At 38.3% G+C, this 26,157-nt stretch overlaps 2 long non-coding RNA genes across 3 annotated transcripts; one reads left to right on the forward strand and one right to left on the reverse strand.

Annotated features, from left to right (window-relative positions):
- Positions 1–10,620: 10,620 nt before the first annotated feature.
- Positions 10,621–14,106, reverse strand: LOC138740956 (uncharacterized). The gene is made up of 2 exons (XR_011343225.1): positions 13,904–14,106; positions 10,621–11,468 (listed from the first exon to the last, which is right to left on the reverse strand). It is a non-coding gene; the product is annotated as an uncharacterized lncRNA (long non-coding RNA).
- A 4,150-nt stretch (positions 14,107–18,256) lies between these two features.
- Positions 18,257–23,974, forward strand: LOC138740957 (uncharacterized). 2 transcript variants are annotated; one of them, XR_011343227.1, is made up of 3 exons: positions 18,257–18,712; positions 18,920–19,123; positions 23,346–23,974. It is a non-coding gene; the product is annotated as an uncharacterized lncRNA (long non-coding RNA). The 2 variants fall into 2 exon arrangements; XR_011343226.1 differs by lacking the exon at positions 23,346–23,974 and adding an exon at positions 20,458–23,321.
- Positions 23,975–26,157: the final 2,183 nt, after the last annotated feature.

The following is a 26,157-nucleotide window of genomic DNA, read 5'->3' on the forward strand; positions in this document are numbered from 1 at the left end:
TAACATATAAGGTGCATTTCAAATGAGATTAATTTATCCCTGGATTTGAGGGACGTGGGGATGAGGTGCTAAACGGCTAGATTATTGGATGAATTTGCCTTGATTCACAAACCTACATTACAGAATAGTAACCCTATTTGGAGGGTTAATGTGGAGCAGACAAGTAAGCCTGAAATTAAATCTTGTAAGGATGTTAAGGGAAAAGATGAAGGTTAGGTGTGAAAGGACATAACGTTTGGGCTTGTTTATCCTTTTTGTAAGAAACCTGGTCATGTTATTGCGAATTGAGTGGAGTTGAAAAAGAGATGCGTAAAGTAGGTTTTACCAGTCGCGTGTATTGAGTTGAATTTAAGGAAAGCATATGTTACAGACCTGGTAAGTGTGTTATGGATGTTTTCATACCTTTTCTCTCAGATGGCTAGGTTTCAGTAAAAGAGGGAAAAACATAAGTTACAGTTGAAATTCTTAAAGATACTGGAGCTGCTCATTCACATTTGATTGAAAATGTTGAAACTTCAGATCAAAAGAGTGACACAGTGGAGACAACCTTGATTAAAGTTGTTGGGGGCAAGATAAAGTCAATATCACTTCACAACATAGTGCTGAATTCATAATTAGTTAAAATACCAGTGGTAGTAGGAGTTATTTCAAATATATTCATGCAGAGAGCCTCAATTTTATTCGGAAGACAACAATGGTGGGTCAGTTTTCATATTAATAAGTCAGACATTTAAAGATGATGTTGAAGAGGATTGTGAGATATATCCAGTATGTGTAGTATCAACGTCTTTGTATAAGAAAATGATGAGAACTAAGGATAATCCAGTTGATAGACACTTCTGAAATAAACTTGAAAAAGCTGGTTAATTGTAAAAGCAAGGATTTCTCTTTGTCAAGTAGAACAGGAACAAAGAACAGAAACAGACTTTATTGAATTAAGTGACAAAAGATTAAGTGAACAGGAGATTAAAACTATGTCTTGCGGATAACACTTGAAGGGTGAATTGTTGATCAGAAAATGGAGACCTCTTGATATTCCTGCCAATGAAGAATTGGGTTTGATTCATCAGGTGGTTGTTCCTTTGAAATTACCAGAATGAAATTTTAAATCTATCCCACAGTATATCTTTACATGGTCATTCTTTGTAAAGAAAAGCACATATAAGATTTTGAGACACTTTTATTCTATCCTGGTTTAAGGAACTATGTTGTAAATCGTTGCGGGACATGTCACATTTGTCATGTTGTGGAAAAACCTAACCATGGCCCTCCAGTAATTCTATTGCAACATATTCCCGGGAAACCTTTCACTAGCGTTATTGTGGATTGTGTAGTTCTCCTGCCTAAAACGAAGCCTGGGAATCAGTATCTGTTCACAATTGTGTGTAGACGTTGAGAATTCCAGAGGCCATACCATTAAGGAATATTAAAGACAACAGGGTGATAAAGACTAGGGAAAGATTTTTCAAAGTTCCCGAGTGATCAAGGATCCAACTTATGTCTGAGTTGTTTCAGCAATTGATTTGGGAATAAAATAGATCACCTCATTAGCCAAACATCTTGAAACTCTGGGAGCTTTGGAAAGATTTCATTCTACTCGAAGAATATGATGTGGATTTATTGTCTGGAGAATGGGAATGATTCGGATGAAGACATTCATTTATTGTTATTTGCAGCAAGGAGGCTGTGCAGGATTCTTTTGGTTTCCGCCCTTTTAGAATTATGTTTGGGTATCAAGTTAATGAACCTTTAATATTGATAAAACGTAATGGGTCAATGAGGATGCGCAGTTGGAGTTGCTGGATTATATTTATACATTTAAGGATCGGTTATGAAAAGTGTGTAGTTTGGCTCAAGAGAATTTAGAAATGGCTCAGGATAAAATTAAGTGTTTATTTGACAGGAAATGTCAATTGAATGATTTTATGACAGGAAGTAAAGTCTTAATTTTGTTCCCAACATAGGACAAATATTTGAGAGCTACATGTTATGGGCCGTATGTAGTTAAATCAAAACTGAATGTTGGTAACTATATTGTCAACACTCTAGATCGAAGGAATAAAACTAAATTATTTTTACATAAATATATTTAAACATTATAATAGAATAAAGTTTGTGGAGAACAATGTGTATCAGATGTGCTTGATGATGAAAGCATTGATGAATTTATCAATCATAATATAACTGCAAAAGAATCGTGTGAGGGTACCCCTAAATAAACTATGGTCCCTTTGGACCTGTCTAACTCAGCAATGTTGGAAAATGTGAAGGAAATGTAAGGCCATCTTAAGTCATATGAAAAGATGCAGTTGAAAGAATTAATTTTGAAATATACAAATTTTATTCTTGATGTGTCATAAAGGACATCAGTCATTTCTCATTATGAAGGCGTGGAGAATAAACTCACATAAAACAATACCCATATATAAAACAAATTCAGAAAAGGAAAATCATGGATCAGGATGTGTAATATATGTTGAAAAGTGATATTACGAGACCTTCAAACACAGATTGGACCTCTTTTTATTCTGCAACTGAAAGCATATGGAACTGTTAGGTTCTGTACAGATAACAGAAATATTAATTAATTAAACCCGATGCTTATCCTATTCCGAGAATAGATAACTATTAATAAAAATGGAAAAACTTATTTTCTTACTAAGTTGGATTTGTTGCAGGGTTACTGCTGTGTGCCCCTAATTGAGAGAGGAAAGAATATGTCAGCCTTTGTAACTCCATCCGCTTTATGTGAGTAGAATACGTTAACTTTTGACATGTGAAATGACCCTGCAATATTCCATTAATTCCGTAATCCAAGGATTAACACATACAAATGTTTATACTGACGACTTGGACACAACAAGTGAGACATGGGAAGAAAATCTAAGGAAATTGGACAAATTGTTTGCAAGATTATCCAAAGCAAACTTAAGTGTTAATTTAGTAAAACGTCAATTTGTAGATGCTACTGTAACATTTTTAGGTCATGCAGTTGGTCATGGCAATGTTGCACCTATTCAAGCCAAGGTGAATACATTTTCTGATTTTCTTATTCGCAATGGCAAAAAAGCAGTGAGAAGATTTTTAGGAATGTCCGGATATTATATTAAATTTTGCAGAACATTTGCTGAGGTTGCTCTTCCTTTACCCGATCATTTGTAGAAAGACGAGAAAATCGTGTGGACAGATGTTTGTCAGACAGCTTTGAACAATTTAAAGTCGATTCAATGCCATTACCCAGCTTTTTAATCTGATTTTTACAGACCATTTTCTTTAGAGTGGATGCCAGTGAGGGGGAAGCAGGTGCAATTTATTACAGAAAATAATGGAATTGACCATCTAGTTGCCTATGTTTCAAAGATTTTCACTGTTTATCAATGAAACTATGCCACTCTTTAAAAGGAACTATTGTCTGTTATATTTGCTCTGCAGAAATTTGATGTATATATCGATACCTCTCATTAACTAATTGTGATATTTAATGACCACAATCCTCTGGTGATTTTGAATAAAAATAAGAACGAAAATCGATCATTGTTAAACTGGAGTTTAATATTGCAAAATTAAATCTCCAAATTAATCATATCAGAGGTTCTAATAATGGGATAACAGATGGTTTGTCATGATGTTCACATTGATCATGTACATAAATACATACTCTCAAAATTGGGGTACATTGTTAAAGCATCATATATTGTGCATTGTTACCACTTTAGGATTTTAAAATCAGTTTAGTTATAACTGAATTTTAAGTCAAGAGTTAAAATCTCTTTGGAGGAGGAAAGTATGACAGTTTATGTTTTGTTCGTGTTGTATATAGATAGGATTTTGGGAGATAATTTGGGGCAGGTTTTATAGTGTAAGTCACATACGAACACATTAAAACAGACCTCATTAAAATTACTGGCGCTCTGCTGATGCAAGACAGGGCTGCTACTGAGGGGCTTAGCAAAAGCATTGGGGTGAATGCACAGGAGACTTCACTAATGGATTGTTGTGTACAAAAAGGCAACAGAAGAAAGAATTTATCAGTTTTGCATATTGTCTGGAAGAGAACTTGCTGGTCTAAGATAGTCATAGAGTAAAACATGTTTTCCGTGCGTTTGTGTGTAAGAGAGAGAGACACACGCACACAGAGTTCATTTCTAAGCGTTACAGCCAGCAATTCCAACTGGGACTGGAACAGAACACGCTGGCAAGCTTGTGGAAACACACATTTGGAAGATGAGTTGTGAGTTCTCAAAGCCCGTTTGGTTCATGTTTCGCTAGAAATAAGAGAAACAAAATGGAACTCTGTGGAAACCAGGAAGAATGAAGTTAACATTTGGAAAACTGACTTGTTGCTTTAGCAGGTTTAAATTACCACACTTTCAGAATTATTATGAAGCACAATTAACATTTATTAATATAATGTTTGAATCACAACAATATTAAGATGGGCTAAAATAGAAATGGCTCAGATTCATGAACAAAGAATGAAACAGTTTGTTTATGAATGGAATCCTCAACTTTTGCAAAATTATAATTTGCCATTGTTCAAACATTTGATGGAATTAATATATAAGAGAAATGATACAATTGAAATTGAAGGTAAAATCTCGGCTAAAACTATTTTGTATCATATTTTTTCAATGAATAATCAATTCTTGAAAACGTGAACAGAAAGGTATTAGATTGGCAGAAGACTGATATAAAGCTGGATATTATTGTTTCATTTCAAAGATTGAAGAAAAAATATGGAATTTTTTCGAATACATTGGTTACTTATTATCATGTGTGTGCTTTGTTATTAGATAATTTTGGATGTAGTTTGAGATTACCTAGATGAACTATATTTAGAAGTTTAATTACAGAAAGAAGTAAAAAGGTATTTTTATACTGGCAGTGTATGATTTATTGCAACATAAGATGCTTAAGTTCGATATTTATAGAACTAGATGCAAGTAGGTGAAATATCTGTTTCTTTCAATCTCTCAGGATGATTGGATGACAATACGTGAGGACAGTAAGACAAATTTAGTAAATATACGGTACAGATGATATCATCATAATTTATCCATCATTTAACTCCTGATAAGTTGAAGAGGTATAGATTTCTTTCTGCATATATGTTTTTCGATCTTGGGAACACATCCTTTTAACATTCAGTATGATTATGCAAGAAGGTGAAACATTTTTGAAATAGAAGTAAGACAATTTTTGGAGTTTGAAAAGAATTAAGTTCTAATTAGACACGTTTGTATTTTTATTAGGATATCTTAAAAATGAATTTTGTATTTACATTGGGTAAATTTAAAATTGCATTTATTTGGTAGAGAGAAAATGTCTAGCAAGAAGAATGAAATTGAATTAAGTATCCAAAATTGGCGTATGGAACTGCGATCCTGTATTCCATTGGAAAAGACAACATAATTTACATAATAAGTATGCCTTTTTTGTTAAGGTGTCGGGGCCAAATATGGAATCTATGGGTTTAAATATATAATGATTGATTAGTGACATTGAATATGGTTATGGTGTTTTTTTATATATTTTTCTTTAGTTTGGTGTTGAAGCGATGAGAGTGAGGTGGGGAGGGGGAGGAAGGGGAAAATATATGGGAGAAAATTATGTATTAATACTTTGTATTGTGTTTTGTTTTGATTTGGATTAAAATGAATTATATGAAAAATAGTGTTTTTGTTGATTGTGTACGTCCCCTGCCTAAAACAAAGTCTGTGAATTAGTACTTGTTAACAATTATGTGTACAGAGTCGAGATTTCCAGAAAATATACCATTAAGGAATATTAAATCCAAAAGGGTGGTAAAGGATATTGAAATATTTTTTCATAGTTTTTGTATTACCTAAAGAGATCCAGAGTGATTAAGGAACTAACTTTATCTGTGCGTTGTTCTAGCAGTTGATTTATGATTTGGGAATAAAACAGATCACTTCATCTGCGTACCATCCTGACACTCAAGGAGCTTTGGAAAGATTTTATTCTGTTGTTAAAAATATGATGAGGATATATTTTCTGGAGAATGGGAAAGATTGGGATGAAGGATTTCATTTATTGTTATTTGCAGTCAGGAAAGGTGTGCAGGCTTAATTAGGTTTCAGCACTTTTTGAATTGTCTTTGGGCATCAGGACTTTTAATGTTGATAAAAAGAACAGTAGGTTAATGAGGATATGCAGTTGGACTACCTGGATTATGTTTCTAAGTTTAAAGATAGGTTATGAAAAGTGTGGACTTCGACTTAAAAAAATTTAGAAAGACACCATGGCAAAATTAAAAGTTAATTTGATAGGGAAGCTCTAGTGAGGCATTTTAAGACAGGAAGTAAACTTTTAATTTTATTCCAAATACATGACAATCATTTGAGAGCAAATATTTCTGGAGAGTACGTAATTACATCAAAATTGAATGATGTTAACTATTGTATTAGCACTACAATTCAAGGAAATAAAACTCACGTTCATCACATAAATATGGTGAAACCTTATTTTGAGGATAAGGGTAGTGGAAAACAATCTGTATCTGAGGTGTTAGTGTTGACAGGCTTGAGGAAGTTATCGATCATATGATTATTGAACCAGAATCTTGTGAAGGTAACCTTAAATAAATCATGGTTCCTGTGAACTTGTCTAACTCAGCATTTTTGAAAATTTGAAGGAGAGTTTAGCCCATTTTAAGTCACAATCTTTCAGTTGAAATATTCAATTTCGAAATCTAATTTTTTCCCCAGTTGTAACTAAATGGACATTAGTCATTTATCATGATGTGAATGTGTGAGATGCAAGTCCCATAAAACAACACTCATTTAGAATAAACGTTCAAAAAATTAGAATCATGTATGAGGAGGTGGAATAAATTTTGCAAATGATATTTCTAGACTTTTGAACTCAGATTGGAGCTTTCCTTGTATTCTGGTACCTAAACAAGATTACAAGGTTATGTACAGACTACAAGAAGATTAATTCAGTAACTAAAGCAGATGCTTATCCTATTCATAGAATTGATGACTGTATTATAAAATTGGGAAAGCAAAATTTCTTACTAAATTGGATTTTTTGAGGGGTTACTAGTGTGTGACTTTAACTGAGAGATGAAAGAATGTTTCAGCTTTTGTAACTCCATCTAGTATGTATGATTATAATGTGTTACCTTTTGGCATGAGAAATGCCCTTGCAATATTCCATTAATTTGGTAATCCAAGGGTTAACACATACAGATGCTTATATAGATAACTTGGTCACAGAACGTGACCTATGGGAAGAACATCCAAGGGAATTGGAAAAATTCTTTGCCAAATTATCTAAGTTATGTAACTGTTAATTTCATGAAAAATAAATTGACAAATGCTACTGAAAAATATTTAGGTCATGTAGTTGATCCTGGCAAAGTTGCATCTATTCAAGAGAAGGTGAATGTAATTTCTGATTGTTCTTACTTCCAATGGCGTGAAAGGAATGAGAATGTTTTTAAGAATTTCAGGATTATACGAAATTTGGCAGATTTGGCTGCAGCTGCTATTCCTTTGCTAAACGTTTACAGAAAGGGCAGAAATGTTTGTGGACTATAATTTGTTAGACAACTTTGGAAAATGTCAAGGCATTGATATGCCATTACCCTCTTTTAAAATCTAACTTTAAAAGACTTTTTTTAAGCAGTGGATTCCACTGATGAAGCAGAAGGTCCACTTTAATTATAAATAGATAAATTATAAAATTATAAATTATAAATTGACCATCGAGTTTCCAACCTTTCAAAACATATCATCAAAGAAACTATTCTACAATTGAGAAGAGACTGCCGTTTATACTAGTTTCTCTGCAGATGTTTGTTGTATATGTTGTTATCTCTCATGAATCAATAGCAATATTTGCTGACCAAAATCGTCTGCTGCTTTGCAATCAAATGAGCAATAAAAACAGAAGATTGTAAGTGGTGTTTAATATTTCAAGAATATAATCTGCTAATTAATCATCTCAGAGGTGCAAACAGTATGATAGCTGATATTTAAAATCTTTCAAAAAAATTGATCTTGTATAGAAATATATACTGTCAACATTAGGTTACGTTATTATAAAATGTTTATGTTGTGTATTGTTAATCCCTAAGCGATTTTAAATTCAGTTCAGTTATAACATAATTTTAACTATAGGTTAAAATCGCTTTGTAATGCAGAAAGTTTGACAGATTATGTTGTGATTGTATTTTATATAGATATATTTTTGGAGATATAATATGGAATGTTTATTTATTGTAGGTCACCTTCAATCACTCTAAAACAGATCTTATTTAAAATACTGTAGCTCTGCTCATGCCAAACATGCCGGCGCCCAAAGCCTTTGTAAAGGCTTTGGAGAGTCCCCAAGAAACCTCACTAATGGATTGTTGTTCACAAAAATGAAAGAACTCCTCAGAACCTCAGACTGTCTGCACTATAACTTGCTGTTCTTAAGAGGGTTATGTGGTTTTGCAATAAGATATATTAAAACATGCTTTCTCTGAGAGAGAAAGAGCAAGAAAGAGAGAGAGTGAGAGAGAGAGAGAGAGAGAGAGAGAGAGAGAGAGAGAGAGAGAGAGAGATTTCAGTTCTGCAGTTTTACACTCAGCATCAGCAGCTGACTCTGGAACAGGAAAAGCTGGCAAGCGTGTTGGAAGCTCCATTTGGAGGATGTATTGTGAGTGCATAGTTCATCCTTGTCAAAGCTCATGTGGGTAATACAAGAGGAAGGGACTGGCTACTGAATGTTTTACTTGAAATAAGACAATCAAACAGGAACTCTGTTTGACCTGAAAGAGAGAGTTATCATCTGGAAAGTAGTGAAGGGGCATGCTTCTTCGGCAAGGCACTGAAGTGGCTGGTTAAAAGGAACCAGTTGTGTGTGTCCAGTGAACAATTAATGTCTCTCTGAAAACCGATAAGAAATTTCCTGAGCCATAACCACTTAACTTTCAAGCACCAAAGACTGGTCAGCTTCATAAATCTTAAATTCTTTGCACAGTATAAGAAGTGCCTGTAGCCAGTGAACTTGGAGGCATGACAATTGAGATTGGACTGTGAATCAACGAAATTTTTATGAACTTAGAAGGAGGTTATGTTAGGATTGTTAAGTAAATAGTAATATGTTAAATTCATGTTTAAAAATAATTATAAACAACTTTTTTTATCTAACCATTTGCCTTGGTGAGCATCTATTGCTGTTGGGTTTTGGGGTCCTCTGGGTTCATAAAAATATAAAATGTTATTAAAACAGGGGTGGTTATTTCTCCTACCAGATGAAGAGAATATAGAATCTAGCGAGTCAAATAATGCTTTGGAATGATACAGGTACAGCTTAATAAAATTATTAGGCTCATTTAGTGACATTGAAAGAGGAGGCCACTAAAATGAGGATTTCTTAATATATTTCATTAAAGTTAGAAAGTTTTCCTTAAATAAGTTCCTGAGTTGATGAAATTATTGTTAAGAGCAACAAATAAATAATTACATTGATTGCATATTATTTAAGGCTAATTTAAAACCATTTTTTTTGAGATTTAAATTACATCCAAATGATTGACTACATTAATGAAGGAGTGATACTACAGTTGGAATCAATCGACAGGCGTCAGTTAAACGTAAAATTTCATTTGCATAGAGAGAGACTATATGCACAGTTACACACCTTGTTATACCAGACATGTGAATATATTGGCAAAAGGTCACTGTTAATTGTTGTATTGCTATATTCAACAGTAATGTGCCAAAAGGGCAACCTTTCCATGATAGAGCGTAAATGGTTTGAATTTCATTGAGGTCATATAATTTTCTAACTCATTTTAAATAAATCGTTCCATTGTACTCTATCAAAAGTTTTATCAACATCAAAGCAAATAACATATTGAGACAACGAAATACTAGGGGAGTAAAAGATATTTAATAAATGACAGATATTAAATTATGAATAACGAACCTTTATAAACAGTGTTTGCTCTTCAGAGATAATGAGAGGAATAAAATATTCTAGTCTTCAGACCAAAACCTTACAAAATATGTCAGTATCAACATTCAAATGTGAAATTGGCCTATAGGTATAAAATTCCTGAATACGATAGGTATGAATTTACTACGTTTAAGTTCAAATTTTTAAACAACCTAAATTTAGGAATGAAGGCATATTGTTGGTCAAGTCACTTTAATTATTCACCAGTGCATCTCTCAATCTCTGTTAGGATTCTTTTTAACCTTCGCTATTAATGCAAGTATTTGACTTCTAATGGATAGTGCCATTTCCTTTCATCGCATAAGGCTGAATAAAATTAGAGAAGATAATTTGAATGTGATACAACAAAGGTTGAAATCCGATGGTGGGGGAATACGTTTCAACAAAAGGTTGGTTGTATATGTGGAAAGAATGGGCAGCGAAGGCATGAGAGGCAGGAAAAGTACCGATTTCCAATGATATGAGGCCAAATCATGTTCAGAGGATGAAGAATCAAATTAATGAAAATGTGACGACCTATTTTCTGAAAGGTGGCCAGCACGGACATATTGAACAGATTGGCGGTTGAATACAATTCCTGCAATCGCGAAAAATGTACGGGAATGGACGGTCTGCTACACAGTAAAAATCAAGAAAGTTCAATACTTCTTAGCTGTTTCGGAGGAAAAAAAATCACACACACATTTAATAGCGACGCCATATCCATCATAAAAAGAAAATACTTCGAACTAGGATTCTGGTAAATGATCTGACACTGAATGGAAAAATAAGCAGCAAAATGTGCAACAATTAATGTTTCCTCACAAAAGCCGAATATTACCAGCGTGGGCATTTTCAGTTTTACTCTGTACATTTATCCCCGTTGCTGCGGTGACTTCCCACATTCCATGAACTTGAACTCGGAAAAAGTCTTCTTTTATCGAACGCCAATTAAACCTTGTTTGAAGATGGAAGGCCGATTCTGTCCAGAGCACAGTGAACATGTGCTTGAATATGAATAAGAGGTTAAAGACAGGAAGCGTTTAGTAGTATCTGCAATGAATATATGAGACGGTACAAAATTGAGGACAAAGAGCCTGTTCTATTCTATGCTTCTCTGTTCTCTCTTCGAGGTTTTAAATTAAATAGCAGTGTTTGATGAATCTTACGGTGAGATATAATGGATTCCTAAACAGAATCTGTAGCTGTTCCCTGAACTTGGTCTGTGTTACTGCGTAAATACAGGTGTTTGTAAAACAACTCAGCATCTGTAGCATGTATCCCAATTCAAATACATAAGGAGGAACAGAGAAAGAATATAATTACAAATACTGCATTTGTCCCAGTATTGAACCTCGTGACTGTCCATAGCAGTAGGAAATTTCCGGAGAGAAGCAAAAGCAGCGACACTGATTTTCTAGGCTCCCGATCTCATGGTCTCTGTGGTTCCCTTCCGATATTTCCGGACTCTTTGTAGATCCAAGCTTTCGGCGGGACGTACTGGCTACCAAAATCTGTTTGATTGTTAACATATTAAACAGAAATATCAAAACAAAGGGAGTAAAAGTCGATAGGATGAAATGCAATAATTCCTTAGATGCCCATATCCTAGAAACCATAATGATGGTCTGAACGAAATAGAACGAAAACTTTGGCGCAAACCTGTACCAAGGTGTGAACATAAAATACCAGAAAGCATTATTTAAACTAATCAATGTGATCACTGTTCCCAGAACGACGGTCCTTTTTTTCTCCATACAAAATTTATGTTTCAGCTTTCGAAAACAAATTGCTATAAAACGGTCGAATGTGATCATGACAGTGAACAACACGCATATCAGTTACAATTTACTGGAACAGAGTTATAGGATACGGAAGAAGTATTGCTTTACACAAAGAGTGATGGGTGCCTAAAACATTTGAGTGAACGTGTTTGAGGTAATGGTACATTTGAAACATTTATATCTCTTTGAAAGGCAGATTTGCACAAGAAAAGGTACGCTCATCAGTCTATGAGGAGGGAATGATTAGATTGACCTGGAGTAAATTTATATGTGCCGGCTGACCATCGTCGGCCAAAATGCTTTATTGTGGTGCAACTGTCGCTGAGCCACAGGGCAAGTTGATAACCCATAGTCAAAACCGCGAAATGTCTTTATTATCATGCTTTGTTTCCTATGCAAACTTAATTGGAACTGAAGGCTCAAGGTTCACAATTTTATCGTCACACCTTATTTAATTATATTCCAACTTTAAATATTAACTAGGCAGTTTTAAAATTGACTGGAACGGGCAGAAATATATCATGTGAAGGAGATTGCCCAATTCAGAGAAATGTATTAAGATTCTGTTCATAGTAGGGGTGATATCTAATTTAATGCAACAGCCGGGGATATTGGTGTTGAGAAAAGAAAACATTTTCGAAATGAAAGGAAATTCCTTGTCTTCACTCTCATTTCATGAACAAGAAGAACTGTAGTCCTTCTTGTAATCTTTGAGCGCAATAAACATATAGTCATATGTGTCATTTGGTCTCTGATAACAAAGATTCCTGTCAGCCATAAATTGAATTATTGCAGTAATATAGTCATTTTCTACATTCGCTGTTCCAACTGCAAACTATACAATATGGTCTGTACCAAGCACACACGTGAGAAGGATTGGCCTAGTAACACGAACTTTCCATTGAATTCCATTTGAATTAGCGTTTCCACACTGATCATTCCTCCATTAGAAATTTCCACTACAATAGAGGGACCCAACTCAAACTCTGGCAACTATACTGTATTTATGTTTCCTTATTGGAACATTCCAAAAATGTAATATGTAATATTGATGTTGCTGTATGTGACACATCTGTTTAACTGCAGCAAGTTGGAACTTCGGTGTATTAAAGCACTGTATTGATCTGTGGCAATAATGTCTCATTCATTGATTAATTACCTGCAATGCAGTCACTCATCTTATAGAACATGCAAAATAGAAGACTACATCACAGTAAATGCCCTTTGACTGTTGATATTTTGCCGACTCAAATATTCTATAGAATATCTAAACCCTCCCTATGTTTACCGTAGGGTAGAACCAAAAATTTACAACAATAGCTATAATATTCAGTTAGTGGGGTGGGGGAATAAATCAATCATTTTACATTATGTGTCACTTACCTTTTGTAGAGTTATAGAATGCAGTGCAAAAGGTATCCTATTCCATTCTGGGCTGCCAAATCATTATTCTATTCAGTACTACTGAGCTGCAGCGAGTCTATAGTCCACCAAATCCATACAATTCATGCACACTTCCAAATTATTCTTAAATGCGAACAATTTGCCTTTGTACACCACTTCAGATTTCCACACTCCCACGAATCCCTGTGCAGAGAGAATCTCGCTCATGTTCCCTCTTAATTTTTCACTTTGAACCAGAATCAAAGTAATTTCGCTTCGTCACACGAACCCTCAGTGTAAAAATTCTATCTATATTCACTCTGACTTTATTCCTTATAATTATAAAAACATTGATTAAATCTCCCTTCAGTCATCTGAAATTTATGGAATAAAATCCTAAGCTGTTTAACCTTTCCCGCTTACTCACTGGATAACATTCTCATAAATTTTTGCTCCACATTTTCTAGTTCAATAATATCCTTCTTGTAGTTAGGTGTCAACATTGAACACGGTACTTCATGTTTGGACTCTTGGAAAAAAATAATCATACAGGACATAGTGAGTTTTATCTGAACCTGCACACTGGGGTCATTGTTGGCTCAAAGAGGTATCTTATTCAAATGGAGAGAATCTAGACATAAAGCAGAGTTTCAATGGTCCTTTTATAATATTCCCTGTTTCACTTGGAGAAATAAAATTATATATTTGATACATCAGTAAAATTTGAAGATCCACCTTACTTGCAATTGATGTAAATGTTTTAACATGATAGATGTACTCACTCTTAACGATGAACATAGTATTAACTTTGTATTGTTTCATTCACGATATGAATAAAAAAACTACAAAATAGATATAATGCTCAGGATAAGCAGCTCACTATTTATTTGTATATTTTTCATTATATATTATATATATAGTGACGGAGCACATCCTCAAAGTGAACGGACCCCACTTGTATCGCCATGTGGAGCGGCAGCCATGGGAAAATGTTTCTCTCCGGCTCCAGCATCCCTTCCAGTGCGCACCCTAGGCAGCGATTATGCTGTCACAATGCACCAGGTGACTGAGCTCATGCTTTCCTAATAGGTGTGTACTAAATTTGAATAAAAACAGTCGTTACCGACCCTCAACGAGGTGACTGTGTTTCTTCTACTATTCACACCGCCACAGTGATGAGCCCAGACGTTTTTCTGGACTCAAAACAACATTGATTCAGCAGAGTGTAACGCTGTCTCCATCAAGCTTCCCCCTGTAGGACCCATCCACCGAGAAAGTGGTTTGGGCAGGCGGAAGCATAATTTCAATTCTGGAACATCTCCTCAGATGCCAAAATGTTCTATCATGTCGTGAGCACAGTGGACCAAGATAAGGCAGCGAGGGTGGACGACATCATCCACCACGCCCCAGGCAAGTACACCACCCTCAAAGACATATTCGGGCTAACACCTCAGCAAGGTGATCCCAGTCTCCGTCATCTTGATGGGCTTATTGACTGTAGTCCATCGGCACTGATGGATGAAATGCTGGCCCTGGCAGAAGACCACAAGCCATGTTTTCTTGTCCACAGAACAGATGCCAGAGCACATCCATCTGCTCCTCACAGATGAAGGCTTCTAGAACCTGAGGAGAGCAGCAGCCTGTGCGGATGCCCTCTGGTGCATGAAGAGGGAAAACGAGGCAGCCCTCAACCAGGTGACATGACCAGGATCCAGCTGACCGCAAGCTACTCCCAAGAACAAGCGAGAGGAGGGCCAGTCGACCTGATGTTTCTACCACTAGCGCTGGGGAGAGCAATCCCATAAGTGCAACCAGCCCTGCGGGATTCAGGGAAACGACCAGTCTAGTCGCAATTAATGGCTGCCTGGCTGGCCACACAAACAGCCTCCTTCATGTGATGAAAGATCCACTGGCTGCTGATCCCTGGTGGACACAGTGGATGAGCTCAGCATCCTTCCCTCCACAGCATTAGAGAGTCGCAACCGATCTTGAGGTCCAACTCTGTGGGCGGCCAATGGCTCCACCATCAGGAACTATGGCACCCGTAGGGAACCGATCCAGATCTCGAAGGAGAATTTCAACAGGAGGTTCGTGCTAACCACCATCGGCACCAGACTGTTAGGGGCCGACTTCCTCAGAGCCCACGACCTATTGGTTGACATGAAGGGCCAAATGTTGGTCAATGTCGAATGTTCCACTCCACCAGACTGGACACAGCAAAAACCCAAAGGAGAGAAATCGCAGCCGTGGCAGCTACCAGTGACGAGGTCATTGACATCCTCCATGTATTCCTCGCCATCTTAGAGCAATGGTTCAACGCTGCCCTGCCCCAGCATGAAGCCTTCCACCTCATCCCCACACAGGGCCCCCTGCTGCACGCTATACCTAGACGGGTGCCGCTCAAGAAGCTCCAGTAGTGAAAGGAGGAGTTCTCCAGGCTCCACGAACTGGGAAACGTCTGGCACTCGGACAGCGTCTGGGAATTGCCACTCCATATGGGGTTACAGACCATGGGGGGATAACTGTCGGTTGAACAACACAACCAACCCCGCCAGCTACCCAGTACCCTACATACAGGACTTCTCCACCAACCTGCACCGAGCACGCATCTTCTTCAAAGTGCACCTCGAGTGCGGTTACAATCGGATCCCAGTGCATCCAGACGATGTGTATAAGACACAATTATCACCCCATTCGGCCTCTCCGAGTTCCGAAATATGCTCTTCGGTCTAAATAACGTGGCTGAAACATTCCAGTACCTCATGGATGCGGTAGGATAAGACCTGGATATTCTGTTCATTTACCTGGATGATATTCTCATTGCCAGTCGCAATGGCGATGAACACAAAGCTCACCTCCACACATTCTTTCCCTGCTGGCCAACTTCGGCCTCACGGTCAAAGCAGCCAAATTCCAATTGGCAAGAAGTCCCTCCAATTCCTGGGCCACACCATTTCGGCAGATGGGGCCACGCCGGCGCTGGAGAAGAAGCAGCTGCTCAACAATTCTCCAAACACCCCACCCTGAAAGGCCTCCAAGTGTTCATGGGGATGGTGAACGTTTACCATGGTTTCATCCCTGTGGCCATGCGCATCATGCGCCCACTGTTCGCGCTCATGGCCACCAAAGAAAAGACATTATTGTGGTCAGAGTAGGCGGACAGGCTTTCATCCCGACAAAGGAGGCTCTAGCCAGTGCCAGCTGCTGGTGCACTCATGGCCAGAGGCACAAACAGCGCTCTCTGAAGATGCCTCAGCTACGGCATTGGGGTGTCGGTAGTTCTGGAATAGTGGCTTGCCAACCAGTGTTAAAATACACCTCCTTCGACCTGCATCTCCTGGTGCTGTATTTGGCCATCCGCCATTTCTGCTACTTGCTCAAGCGCAGGCCATTCACAGCCTTCACGGATCACAAACCCCTCACTCGAGTACTGGCGATGGCCAAGGATCTGTGGTCCACCAGAAGGCAGTGCAACTTCTCATAAGTGTCTGAGTTCATGATCGACTTCTGAGACAGGGCTGGCAAGGACAATGTTGTGGCAAATGCGGTCTCCTGTCCAGCCATCAACACTTTCGCACCCTGCCTGGATTACCAGCAATTGTTTCAGGCACAGCGGAATGATGCAGAGACACAGGCCTTGCAGACCACCATCTTGGGCCTCCAACACAGGGATATCCAGGTGCTCAGCAGCCCGGACACATTGCTCTGTGATGTCTCAACCGGCAGACCATGTCTGGTGATCCAGCCGCACTGATCCACGACCTCGCTTACCCAGCAGTAAAGATAACCGTGCAGATGACTGTGGAGTGGTTTGTGTGGCACGCACTGAAGAAGAATGTGGTGGAACTGGCCAGTAATTGTAGCAGATGTCAGACCCCCAAGATCCAGCGACACACGCGTGCACCCATCCAGAACTTTGACCCGACAGTTTGCAGATTCCAACACATTCACGTTGATGTCGTCCGGCCCCTGCTGGTATCCAAAGAGGCTCCTTACCTCCACATGGTAGTGCATCAGGCCACAGGGTGGCCAGAGCCCATCCCGATTAAGGCAGCTTCCGTGGAGACTTGTGCCAGGATTCTGGTCAGCCAATGGACCGCCCGTTTCAGAGTCTCAGTGCACATCATTTGCAAAAAAGGGGCAGAGTTCATGTATGCCCTGTGGATTAAGATAGTGAAACTCCTGGAGGGTCAAGCCTCACCACAACACAGCATAACACCCACAATCCAATGGGTTGGTGGCAGGTTCAGGGATTGCTTATGGCCAGGTTCTATAGACCAGACTGGTCGGATGAACTAACCTGGATTATCCTTGGGATTGAGATGGCACCCAAGGTGGACCTGCAGGCTTCAGCAGAGTAGATGGTCTATGGTGTACTGCTTTCCCTGACGGGTGTTTTTTTGGCCCAGACCCTGATACCACTACCACCAACAAAAACGTGCTGACAGATCTACGAAGGTGACTGGTCTCCCTAGCTTCCCCACCACTGGCCGGCCATTTCAACTTCTTAAGAGCTTGATTCAGCCCAGTTCATTTTTGTCCAGAGGGGACAAGGTGGATTGCTACAGCCACCGTACAAGTGGTCATAAAAAGTCTTGCATGGGTCCGGCAGAACCTTCACCCTGGATGATAGGGTGGAGAGAGGAACTCTTTACAGTGGACTGCCTGAAGGCGGCCCATCTGGTCTTATCACAGCTGGTGCAAATGGCCACACCCAACCGCTGGGGACAGCCGCCAAAGAAACAGGACATGTAGCCGGTTCTGGGGGATGTTGTATTGCGGCGCACATGCTCATGGCAACCCGGCCCAACTTGCATTGCCACATGGTGGGGCAGTCATGGGGAAATGGCGTCATCAAATGTTTCTCTCTGACTTCAACATCCCTCCCAGAGCGCACCCTGGGCAGCGATTATGATGTTACAAAGAACTAGATGACTGAGCTCTTGCTGCCCTTATAGGGGTGGTTTGAATACGAATAAAAACAGTCTTTAACGACCCTAAATGACGTGGCTATGTTTCTTCCACTGCTCACACTGCCATTATATATGTATATATATCTACATATTGCAGTTTGACATTTTATATTGATATGTATACAAATGTACTGTTTTATTTTCCGTTTCGTTCCCATTTCTTCCTTTTAATTTTTTTAAATAACAAAAATATGAACTCCTATGCTCAATATTTTCATTTATGAATGTCAGCATGACAAATCTTCATCTGTGTATATTATAGGTCACTCTCAAGGATTATCTATCTGTATTCACAGATCTCACCGTTTGACCGAAATACACAGGGTCCAACTATTTACCATGAATGACATTTTTTTATTTGATCTTCCAAAATGCAATACTTCAAACCTTTCTGTCTCAATTCCATCTTCTATTTTCCAGTTTTTTTTCGGCGATGGTCTAAATCCTTCAATCATATGTGACATTCCTCCTCGCTGTTGACAACCCTTCCGAATTTAGTTTCAAATGCAACTTCGTTGATACAATTTGCTTTGTTATTTTCCATATCATTAATATAGATGACAAGAAACAATGGTCCCAACACTGATCCCTGAGGCATCCACATATCACAATCCTCAAGTAAGTGAAGCCGTTATCGATTACCAATCCCTGAGTTTTTCCACATAACAAATATAAAATTTTAAAATGACTTCATCATGATTATTGAGTGCGTGACTACTCATAATACGATTTAATCTTTAGTTAACATTGCTGTTTGCATGAGGATGAATCGCGGAGATGCAACAAGATTTGACTAGAGTTTTCCCTTTTATCTTCTCTGTCTAGGAAGTTATACTTGTTATGGGGAGTTCACTCAAAATATGTTAAAATTCGTAACCTGTTCCTGGAATCGCGGAAGGGACCAATAACAGTCTCAAGCAAATAATCTGGAGACAGTTGACAAAACATGAACATGAATACTGCAACAGTTATTCCATTCCGTCGGAGATTCGTCGAAATAATCATTTACACATGATGACAGAGAAGCAGGTGAGAGACTGCAAATAATGCAGTTGGGAAGTGGTGAGGTGGGCAAGTAGGTGGAAGCAAAATCACACAGATTATGCGCTGCATTTGGAGAGAAAGGATGAAAGAAAGTGGAATTTCACATGGGTGAAGTGTGTAGGCTGCATGCCGTGTGGGAAGATATAAGGGCATGAGAGAGGAAAGATGCAGTCTTATAATTAATTGATTCGGTAACTGGATATTCTTTACTTGTTGTAAGAGAAAACGGGTGGAACTTGCGGAGGAAAAGTGTGGTACATGACACAGGTTGAGAGGAAATAGAGGAATATAATACCACACTTATGTTGGAAAGGCATTATGGTAGGGTCGAGGTGGTATGACTAGGGCTTGGGCACGAAGGAATGGACGCAGTCAAGGACCTTGAGCGTGTAATAGTTGAGTCTGTCTTGGAAACTGTGAATTTGAGTCCCATCGGTTTTGTGCAGGGGACCAACGGTTTATAGTTAACCGGCTGTAGAACAAGCTGGGAGAGAATGAAATATGGAGTAATGGTCAAGGTAAAGCCATGGTGAATTCAGCATTTAGCTAAGGATAAAACACAGCATAATAGCACGAGGAATGCACCGATCAAAACTGAACGAAAACTCACAGTATCCACATCCTTTACACATTTTCAGTATCCATGGGATGATGCAGCTGTAATGTTTAGGGATGATTGTATCTATTTCCACAACTGTCCCCAAAACACATTGTGCACTGTATGTAAAAGGCAGCGCTTTCTACACATCTCCATTATTGAAATACGCCCCCTCTATTTAAAAGTATGTCCATTGGATTTTGAGTGTTATAACTGAGGAAAAATAATTCTGACCCACGCTACAAATATAATGCAATCTTATAAAATCTATCTTTTCATCCTACTCCAAGACTAATAAATCATCAATATATTGAAAACGCTCCTTGTAGTATTACTGGACTGAGAAATGCCAGATGGAGTTAATCCAGTTAAGTGTGATGCAATGTACTTTGTAAGTTCGATCCAGAATATGTAGCACGTGGTTAATGTCTGGAGTCTTCACTGTGTGGAGGAATCGAGGAATCATTGAATACAAATCTTGGTATCTCTCAATATTGCCACGCACGTTGATATGTTGGTCAAGAACGCTTCGAACAATGAAAAATTCGGCATAGTACTGGACCTTCGGCTAAAGAGGTTGCAGCGACAGGTTCATACATATTGAACAATGCTGGCCTTCATTAGTCAGGTGATTGAATTCAATCAACGTGAGGCAATGTTGCAGCTCCATGGGCACGCTAGATGTAATGTAATGTGTACTATTTTAGTCGTCTCATTACAGAAAGGAAGTCAAAGGTTTGTTGAGGATGCAGATGAGATTTAACATGATGTTGTCTGCAAGATCGAATGTGTGTTCGGAGGCAACTTTACAGACTTTTCCATTTGGAGCAAAGAAGAATGAGACATGATTTAATGGAGGATTTTCAGCTTACGAGACGGACAAATCGAGTGGATACTCAGCACACATTTTGCTCGTGACGGAGTAGAATACCTGTGGAGAAGTGCAGAATATAAGAGGAATTTCTAAGGGTAATAGGTATAAGCATTTCAGAGGTGATAATGGGTTCTTGAAATGCATTTCCAGGAGTGGTGGTGGTGGATGATACTATTTGCACATTACTTATGGACTCCAATAATCACATTAATGCAGATAAAACAAGGTGATGTCTCTAAGAGAGGGTAGGTTTAGATTTATGCACTTCATCTTATCTAAATTTGACAAACATTTACATTATCCATAACATCTCCAAACGTGTCACATGCAGGCATCCACTTCTTTAACGACGAAATAAGTTATGAAAATATGATTAAAAAGGTGTCCCAGAACAGGTGACTGTGAAACTCCAATAGTTACTAACCTACATATTCTGACGAATATTTCCCATGCATACAGGTGCAAAAAGGACTTTAAAAAATAATGTAGTTGCTCAGCAGCTTTAGGAGCGTCCATAGGAGTAAATATATCAATTTTATCTTTAATTTCTATTTATACATACCACACGATAGCTGGCCATTTAGGCTTTGGAGTCCACGCAGCCAAATCTACACCAATTAAACTAAACCATATAATCGTATATGCTGATAAAAAATACAGACCGAAAACGGCCATCTCGGCCTTTCTAGTCTGCATTGAGGCAAGTGCTCCCCTTTACTCCCACCTAATTGCATCTTGCCCATAACTCTCCATTCCACTCTCACCCATATTCCTATTTAAAATATCCTTAAATAATTAAATGGACCTCGTCCCGTAAGCTCATTCCATAGAGCCACCACTCTCTGAGTGAAGAAGTCCCCGTCATGATATATTCTAAATCGTTACCCCTTAACTCTTCACTCATTACGTACGGTTTCAATCTCTCCTATCCTCGAGGGAAAAATGGCTATTCGCATAAACTCTATTTATTCTCCTCACAATCTTAAATACCTCTATCTCCACCCCCCCCCCCCCCAACTGTGTACGCTCCAAGGAATAAGACCTAATCTGCTCAGTCGTTCTTCGTAATATAGATTTGGAAACCCAGGTAATATGTTTGTAAATCTTCTGTGCACTCTCTCTCTCTCCTATACTTAGGTGAACCGAAATGCACACAGTATTTCAGGTTTGGCCACGGCCACGGTCTCATTCTCAGCATCACCTCCCAACTCCTGTATTCTATCTGTTGATTAATAAAGGCCAACATACTAAAATCCTTCTTCACCAACCTATCCACAGGAAATTCTACCTTCAGGGCATGATGAAAATTTATTCCCAGATCTTGCTGCTCCACTGCAGTCTTAAATGCCCTCCCATTTACTACGTATGTCCTCCTTTTATTATTCCTTCCAAAATGAAGCACTTCATATTTCTCAGCATACAAATCAATCTGCAATCTTTCAGCGCAGTCTTTTAAGCAGTGCAATGCATTCAGTAAATTTTGAAAACCTTCTTCATTATCAACAATTCCACCAGATTTAGTATAATCTACATATTTACTAATCCAATTTACCAGCCCATCATCGAGATCATTAATGTATTCCATAAACAGCAATGGACAAGATACAGATTGTTGAGGCACACCACTTCTCAACAGCCTCCAGCATGACAAATAGGTATCCACTATCACTCTCTGGCTTCTACCTTCTAGCAACGGTTGAATCCATTCGACAATCTCAAAATTAGTACTTAACAATTGAATCTTCCTAACTAAGCATCCATGCACAAACCTATCGAAGATCTGAGTGAAGTCCATCTAGGTATTGCTGTAAAAACTTATCATACACACATTTTACAATCTCCAATGCATCCAATCCCTTCACAGAATGGGTTCTGCAATCTATAATTGGAAAATTGAAATCTCCCTTAATTACAAACCTGTGCCTATTAGAAATATCTTCTATATACCTACAAATTTGCTCCTCTAGTTCTCGTTCCCTATTAGGTGGTCTATAATAAATCTTTCTAAGTGTAACTCCCCTTTTCCCATTCCAAAGTCCCACCCAATTAACCTCCCTTTATGAAGCATCAAATCTATCCGGCCTAACCACCATTGTAATATTTCTTTAATCTGAAAAATCATGCAGAACCTCCCCGTCTTGGCATCCAATCCGATCACATCTAATGCAAAGACATTCAGGAACAATTAGCTGCAATTTACATCCGTCCTGCAACCATGTTTCACTGATCGCTACCACGTCATACTGCCAAGGTTCAATCCATAATCTCAACACATCCATATTCGTTACAGTGCTCCTATAATTAAAGTATATACATTTCAGAGATGTACCACTTATTTATCACCGTTTTCCCCTATCTTTACAAACATCTCTTTTATGTTCTTTATCTTTCATCTCCCCTCCATCTTAGTACAGAGCATTTCCATTCTCCATATCCTGCCTTTCCACCTTCAGACACTGTCTACAAGCTTTAACTGTTGCAAATAAAACTTATTTTTGCTGATAATTTCCATTAGATTCCCTCCCACAAACCAAAAGAAAGCTAAAAAATTAGGAATTTTAAAATCAAGGCAATGATGTGATATAGATGTGAATCTTCAAATGGACTGATATATGTAAAGAGATTATGTAAAATATAATAAAAGTGAGATACAGGCTAATTCAATGCAGATTCATTCACCAGTTATAACTGACACCTCAAAATATAAATAAATTGTATTCGGATTTTTGTTTCAGGTGGAAACCAGATGAGATGTCTTTCCACGTTTTACTTGGCTATATCCTCAAGTTAGACCACTTTGGTTAAAATCGGTAATTGCTTTTAACCAATAACCAGGATTACATTCTCACAGGATGCATTATTATTTCAATCCGGAGCTTTTCAATGAATTAAATTTAATTTAAAAGTGAATATTTATCATTGTAAATTTGTGCAGATTACGTGGTCAATAGCTAGAACATACATAACAATATTTTGGAAATTAGATATAAATTTGGGAATGGAAAAAGTTGCATGCTGCGATTCGGAGCTGTATATATCTTGATAAAATAACGTTTAATTTACGAGGGAAATATTATATAGTTTTATAAAAATGTAGTCTATATTTACAAAACATTGTTTTAAATACTTAATAGAATTGTTGACGTATTATTTCTTCTAGGATGTCGATCTATACAATATGATCAAATGTTACAGTAATAAACTCCTTTTGATGTGTTCTGGCCCCTTCCTTTACTTCGTTCTCTTAGTAAGGGTTAATATGGGAGAAGAAGGGGGATCTATGAAGATAAATATTTACATCTTTTTAAAATTTGTTTTATATATGTACCATAGAAATTGGCATTTCAAATATATACCAGTAAACCGAACGAATTTATTGTGGCTTTAAATCGTTCAATAAAATATTAAAAACAACTACCCTGCTCTGAAATACTTCTCATTTTCATACCAAATATAAAATGCTAAATCTTCTGCCAAGGTCTAACTCCATCATGAACGTACAGCTGTGTGGGAAATGCTCCAGTGGCACATTCTTCCCTTTCTCCATTCACTGACGCCGTGAAATATATCCTCGTCAAAAAAAAGCTATGATACAAACGGAAAATCCTGTCAAATATCGGCAGGATATGTTGGGTTCGTGACGCGATAAGCATGAACGGTCAGATGATTTCATTGAGTTTGTGTGAGCACGTTACAGACTGATTGCGGTGTTCCCATCTTCACTTTATGTTACCCCTGCACCTAATTTACAATCTCTCTCAAGTTTTCCTTCCAAGACCCATCCTCGTTTTTCTTCACAGTCTCTCTTCGCCTCTATTGTCTTCTAATTCTGGGTCACTTCCCTCTTCCTTTCCACCCTGATATTTGTAATGTCAACAATTCTCTCTCGGTCATTATACAGGGTAGAAACCTGAAACATTATCTGATCATTATTATGCATGGAGTCTGCTGGTCTTCGGAATTCTTCCAGTGGAGTCTGTTATTCTCCACTGATAATGAGAGGAAACTAATCAATCTGAGTAAAAGAGAAGTCGATGTCGAATCTCATGGATTCATGGGAATCTCTGTAACAGGGTGAAATAATTTTGGCGTTGACGAGAAAGAAGAGCCATTTCAACTTCGTTAGGTGTTGCACTCGTTGTGGAATATGGATGATGCATTTCCTCCTGCCTGATGCGGACGTGGCAACACCTTCGAAGGTTTCAGGTTCACTCCAGTGTACGGATTCTTTTCATATATATATATAGCTTCCATAGATTGTTTCTGTATTCATAGTTACTCTGTGGTTGTTTCAAGAGTCTTCAGGAATGGAATAAATTTCCATTTTTGCAATGTCTGGGATCAGTTGTTCCAACACTCATTAAAGTCCGCAACATGGTGTAGAAAGATGGTGCTATCTTCCTGCATAGAATATTATATTTCATATTTGCACAAGTTTTTGGAATCTGACATATCTTCTCGTTTTTTTTCCGGCCTAGTTCTGGGTCCCGACTGAAGAGCACTTCCACGTCTATTCTCCTTCCTTTGTTTCTCTGTGAAGGAAATATAGATGGAAAGGGAGTGGCTCTCGATTCGCAAAAACATCCGTGGGTGACCTTCATGCCAGAAAGGTTTGTGACTCGGAATCCGGGTCCTGCCACCCAAAGTGAAAAGACTAATTCAATTGTCGTGCTAGTTGTGGCTGTTTCTGTAATCTGGAGGAGACTGATCATGTGAAGGTGAAGGTAGTGAAGGTGCTGTACAACGTTTATTGATATCAAGGGATGACCAGGAATAACGTGGAGGATAGGGAACTTGAGTTTTATTCCGTGTTCCAGACGGATAACAGAGAGGAAGGTTGAATGTAAGTTCAAGTCACCTCCTTCACTCAGTCTTGCTGAGAAATACAGTTACCTCCTCGACACGCCGTTAAACCACGGACAAAGGTCAGCGACCATTTTCACGTTCAGCACTTCTCATTCGTTTTAGTGTGAATGTGCATTGTTGAAGTGCTTTGACATCTATTTTTCTTTGCATTGTTCAGCTGTAAAGCACCTTTGCCTTTCGCTTTAACTCGAGTTAATGAACTCCACGTATGATGTTCTGTTCCACCTTTCCAATTGAAGCGGCAGTGTGGTAGCAGGAAAAGATGCTGCATCGTCGGACAAGGGATCGATAATTGATCAGAATCGCTGGTTCTGAGCAGCTGGAGCTTTCAAGAAGTCTCTGTAATTGCATGTGTTTAATTTTTGTGTTTCATTTTATCATATTTCTGAATCCAGAGGAAAACTGGTACATACCTTGACGTCTTTTCGAAGAGCGCATTTCTCATATCACACATAGCCTGCTTATTCTTCTTCGGAAAGTTATCGAGGCAACTGAATTGTTCAATTACAGAAATGGATTGTGCGCTCTTCCCTAGATGTGAGTTACCTAAGTGCAAAAAAGAGGAGCAGGAGTATGCCATCCCGCCTGTCAAGCCTGCTCCCCCATTCAACAAATCATGTCGGATCTCATGATAGGCACATATCCATGTACGTGTGCAGATTCAAGTTAATTGTTAAAATC

The sequence above is a fragment of the Narcine bancroftii genome, chromosome 8, assembly GCF_036971445.1.
Source record: "Narcine bancroftii isolate sNarBan1 chromosome 8, sNarBan1.hap1, whole genome shotgun sequence".
Lineage (NCBI taxonomy): Eukaryota > Metazoa > Chordata > Chondrichthyes > Torpediniformes > Narcinidae > Narcine > Narcine bancroftii.